Raw genomic sequence first — 6005 nt, forward strand, 5'->3', positions numbered from 1 at the left:
CATATACACTGTGTACCATTTAAACTTGAACAGGCATTTTTCTAATACCTCAAATCTGCCTTACGTAGGATAACTACTGGTACCTGAACAATTTTGGACGCTTGTCATAAGTAGTGATAGAATTTATGGCTTAACTATGTAGATAATGCGGGACCCACGGTGTAGGGGTAGCGAGCCTGCCTCTTACTCGGTGGTTCCGGATTCGATTACTGGCCAGGTCAGGGATTTTTACCTTGACCTGAGGGCTGGTTCGAGGTTCACTCCACCTATATGATTACAATTGAGGAGCTATCTGACTGTGAAATGGCGGCCCTGGTCTAGAAAGCCAAGAATAATGGCCGTGAGGATTCGTCGTGCTGACCACATGACACCTCGTAATCTGCAGGCCTTCAGGCTGAGCAGCGGTCACTTGGTAGGCCCAGGCCTTTTGAGGCTGTTGCGCCATGTGGGGGGTGGGGTATATAGATAATACTCCCATTAACCTACTGTTAGTTAAGGGAAAATTCAAATTTTCTATCTTTGTTAATGTTTGTCTGATTTACACCAAATTTAGTGAGACAGTTAATATAGTTTAAGTTAAGAAAGGTTCAAAATTTGTTTTATATTGACCACTTAGTTTTAAATTGTGTCTCTTTTAAAGAGAAAACATGATTGTGTTTTCAAAAACCTCCAAGTGCACCAACTTTTCGTTTCCTGGTTTAAAATTTAGGCATTAAGTGTAAGAAGGTCAAAGAAATAATTTGTAGTATTACATTTGATGTTAATTAAAAGATTATATTTTTAACAACATTTTATTAATAAGCGTTATCACGTCTTAAAACAGTTGATTTTCCCTTGTATTAACTTGGAGTATTTGTGAAAGTTTTAAAAATTTTAAAAATGGCTTCTACAAATTCTGAACATCAACATTTACATTTTCCCTTGTCCAGCTCCTACCAGGACAGGGTGTTGATGGTACTTTTCCACCATCGCCTCTCCTTCCACCACTCCTCTTCAGTAATTGTACACCAGTCCAGTCTTTTTTTTTTTCTTATACTGTTCTTGACAGAGTCCATCCATCTTGCTCTGAGCCTCCCTCTTGCACTCTTTCCTTATATCTTAGCCTCCAACACTTGTTTTGGTATCCTCCCCTCCTCCATCTTCATAACTTGTCCAAACCAACTCAATTTATTCTTCTCCATCCTATCACTCAGGTTTTCTAGCCATTTTCTGACCTCAACATTTCTTACCTGTCTCTCCTTGTCTTCCCTATCATGCTACAAAGCAACATAATCTCAATGGCCTGAATTTTACTCTCATTTCTTGCTCTCAATGATTCAATTGCTCCTGTACATTAATTTAGGAGTATATTTGTACAAATTTTAAAGCTAATCAGATTAAAACTGGTTTCTTTCAATCATTTTGAATTCTTCTTCTTCTTTATCTGTTTACCCTCCAACTCAGCGAGGGATTCTACCTCTACCGCCTCAAGAGCAGTGTCCTGGAGCTTCAGACTCTAGGTCGGGGAATACAACTGGGAAGGATGACCAATACCTCGCCCAGGCGGCCTCACCTGCTATGGTGAACAGGGGCCTTGCAGCGGGATGGGAATACTGGAAGGGATAGACAAGGGAGAGGGAAGGAGGCGGCTGTGGCCTGAAGTTAGGAGAAGTGGAGAAACCACGGAAAACCACTTCCAGGATGGCTGAGGTGGGAATCGAACCCACCTCTACTTAATTGACCTCTCAAGGCTGAGTGGACCCCATTCCAGCCCTGGTACCACTTTTCAAATTTCATGGCAGAGCTGGGAATCAAACCTGGGCCTCTAGGGGTGGCAGCTAATCACACTAACCAATACACCACAGAGGCAGATATTTTGAACTCTAGAAAAGGTAATTTTGAGGTGAGGAAAGTTTCCCAGTCAAAGGGATGCATAGGTGTGATTTAAATGTCTTAGCAGAAGCTTTGGAAAATGGACACACATGAAGGAAGAAAACAAAATTTGCAAATTTTTGGGTCTCTTAGTACCAAAGAGTAACTTTGTTTTTGCTTTTTGGTCTAAAATCTCAGTATCATCCCCAGTTAATAATTTAATGTCAACAAATTTCATTTTTGGTCTGTAGTGAAACAAAATTTACAATCAAAGATAAAGGTAGGGTTTTCCACATGTTCAATACTACAAAATAGTGAAATTATTAAAACATCACATTTTTGTTGTCATTTTTGGTACCGGTTTCAGCAACTTTATTTGACATCATCAGCCTAGGATATTGTTGCAGGACATTTTGATAACTACATTAAAATATTTATAACATATGTAGGTACATAAACAGAACTTTCTAAAATAAGTTTTGTTATTTACAATTGCATATATACTGTAAAACTTATGTAGTTGAAAAACAGAGACTAAATCACTCCTTATGAGGTTCTAGGAAAATCATTAAAAAAATTTCTGTATACAATCTTATAGATGTATATCTCCTTGCGTTGTCAACTGTTTGTAACTAACATAAAATTAATTATAACACCAAGTTTCAGATAAAACTTCTTTTTAAGTGTATCTTATTCAGCTGTTAAAGACGTACAATTAACCTTGAGGAGGTATGAAAACATTTTAAAACATTCTGTCATGAGCGATCTTTACAATAATACACTAACAGCGAGTTTCATTCTAGAGTATTGTTGTAAAATATAAGTAGGTAGAAGACCATTTTCAGTGACCAATTTTTATAGAAAACAGTTCCTCATAGAATGCAATCAATGAACCATCTATATTGCTCAGATTTTCTGGTTGTTAGATTAAAAGATTTAATGACATATTATATCTTGTATGGATTCACTGAATCAGCTTAGTGTGTCATTTAGTTTTGGTCCTATATTTTAATATTCTATCCAACACTATGTGGTAAACTTGAGCCATGAATTGATAGACGAGATTTCATTGAAAATGCGCTATTTACAGGTGGATTATCTTGGATCTGAAAAGATCTCGAATCAAACGGACCTCGAGCACCGAGTTCACGAGCGAAGAGTCAAAGAGGAATTCATAAGCTAATTCTTTTCAAAATAATCTTCAAGTAGGTTATAACTTATTACATTTTCTTCAAAGCAATTTCTCTTATTGTATGAGGCTATAAGAACAGTGTATTTATATATCAAATGATAGTGCAGAGGTCTAGAAGGCCAAGAATAACGGCCGAGAGGATTTGCCATGCTGACCACACGACACCTCATAATCTGCAGTCCTTCGGGCTGAGTAGCGATCGCTTGGTAGGCCAAGCCCCTTCAAGGGCTGTAGTGCCATGGGGTTTGGTTTGGTTTGGTTTGATAGTGCAGAGGCTAGGAAGCTTAACCTTACATTCTTGCTTGCTGCTTACTAAAGCAGTTTCTAGTACTTTCCAGATAAAGTTTTTGTTGAAAGCTGAAGCTATTAAAACAAATAGAATATTGTGCAAACAGAGAGATTCTTTCAGATAAGTGAGGTATTATTAATCTTAATTTACATCTAAAAAATTTGTTAAAAGTATTGAAAAACTTGTATCAGCTAACTAAATAAAGTTGTCTGCAGTTCTCCACATTTGTACTTATTTCTGGATGAAATAATCATTACCTGCCTTACATCCTCACACTCTATTAATTTCCTCTTAAATGCTGCCATAATAATGAACTGAGGCTAAAATGTGCAGCAGAATTGAAACGGGAAAACTGCTCCTTGTAGAGGTTTGAAGTTTAAATCATGACCTTGGTAGCAATTATCCTCTCTGTATCCCATTATTTTATTCTCTTACTTCTTTTCTTTCATCTGTACAGGCAATGAAAGTCTTTGGAGGGATTGAAGATAAAGGCTTCCACTAGTGATGGGCAGTCTGAGATGGGGTCTTGAGAGTTCTTGAGACTAGTGCAAGCACTGTTTCATGCGAGAAATTTCAAGACATCTCGAGAGTGTTGTCCCCACTTTATGTAGTGAGCTGTGTCTCACACGTTGCCTACGCTATAATACAAGGCCTTGAAATGCACTCGTGGAAATGGTTTGCTTCCTAGTTCACCATTCAGCCGCTAGGATCACGGTCTTGCTCCCTTGTATTCGCATGGCCATATATGTCAATAAGTAAAATATATCATGAATAAAAAGAACTGAATGTTTTTGCGAGTATTGACAGTACTTTATTTATAGAGCGGTGCTGCATTGGCTTGGATATGTCATTGAAGTTTCAAAACTTTCCTTCTGAGGGGCTTCTTATCAAGTTTCAAAACTTTCTCTCTTCTACTTGAGTGGCTCAAAGTAATGTTGTCTAAGGTCTCAGAAATTTTCATAGTAGAAAAAGAGGTGGTTTGTCGCCTTTACACTTCCCACACTTAATTTCACTGTTGAACATGTCTTTCGAAAAAATAAACGTACACCTTTTAGTAACTCTCTTAGGGACAAGTACTGCGTAGCAGAAGTGACAAATTCCATCGTTCACTGCAGAAGTGCCACAGAAGATTTTCGGTATCTGAGGGCTCCTCGATCTTGAAATGGAATAAGACACAATGTTGAACTTTGAGTAACTGGAGAACAGATATGTTCTAAACAGCCTTTACAGTCTGTTTTTTCTTTTGCCACACGAACCATAATGTCATTGTATTCCACTTGGCGTCTTAGGTAGCTGAAGAAGAGCTCGATGTCATAGCTCGTTAGGTTCCTCATCAATGCATAATGCAAATGTATACTTATGAGGTATTTTACGCAGGCCACAGTGGACTGGGTAGTCAAGATCTATGCCTGATACATTTCTCTCATGATTCTTTTTTACTTTCTCTGAATGCATTTTAAGTTTCTTAATATATGACAGGAAATCATTAATTAACCAACTGAGGAGTTCATCTTCAGTACTAAAAGATGCTTTTTTTTGCTAGTGACTTTACATGGCACCGACGCAAGTAGGTATTATGGCGACGATGGGATAGGAAAGGCCTAGGAGTTGGAAGGAAGCGGTCATGGCCTTAATTAAGGTACAGCCCCAGCATTTGCCTGGTGTCAAAATGGGAAACCACTGAAAACCATTTTCAGGACTGCCAACAGTGGGATTCGAACCCACTATCTCCCGGATGCAAGCTCACAGCCGTGCGCCCCTAACCGTACGACCAACTTGCCCGGTTAAAAGATGCTCGTTTGTTCTCGTTCCTGAATATGTCCCATGTGAGGTGTTACAGACATTATGCGCATTGACCAATTTAATAAAATGCTCCATAAAACAAATGGCTTATTTTAAACTGTATTTTATGCTCTCGGACAAAACCACCTCCATACTTTACAAACCGGAGATTGTTTCAGGGGAAAATACAATATTTTTAGCTCTTGCTACATTCATTTTCGTGAAATTTGTTGGGCAAATTATTTTCCTCGTTTGTTTCCTAATTTAAGATTTCTGAGTTTGAAGATGCCTCTCAAATGATTGCCGGTCACGGTAGCATAGTTTAAAAAAAGTCCAGTGACAAATTTTGGGATCACCCGATTCTTATGACATAACTCGGATCAAAACTTAGGAACAGAGGCCTACTTCGATCAGCTTGAAGTCGTATCTCATGCATAATACTTCCTGTGTATAATGTTTCGAACATTGAACATTCACTGGAAACTTGTGAAACGAAATTCCACTACCTTTAATTTCTCGTGAATAAACCATGACTGGAACTGCGAATGCTTAACATCAGACAAATACATAATTACATTCACAACCAACTCAGTTAATGAACACGTTTAAAGGCGCGAGCCTGGTAGACAGGGGGCAAGATAGCAATCCTAGCGGCCCGGCATTGAACTTCAGTGTAACCACTTCCATAGCGTTTTACGGGCTCTATTTCCAGGCCTTGTATTATAACGTAGGCAACAGTCTCACAGGCCTACAAACAGCCGCAGATGGATGTTGTTTGTGCCAAGTATGTGAATAGCCAACCACGGGCCTTCTCCATTCCATAAATATGTGTCAACAAGTGACTAGGGCATTCATTTCTTTCAATTCTACCAAGGTCTATTTTGATGCAGT

This window comes from Anabrus simplex, chromosome 9 (genome assembly GCF_040414725.1).
Source record: "Anabrus simplex isolate iqAnaSimp1 chromosome 9, ASM4041472v1, whole genome shotgun sequence".
NCBI classification, from domain to species: domain Eukaryota; kingdom Metazoa; phylum Arthropoda; class Insecta; order Orthoptera; family Tettigoniidae; genus Anabrus; species Anabrus simplex.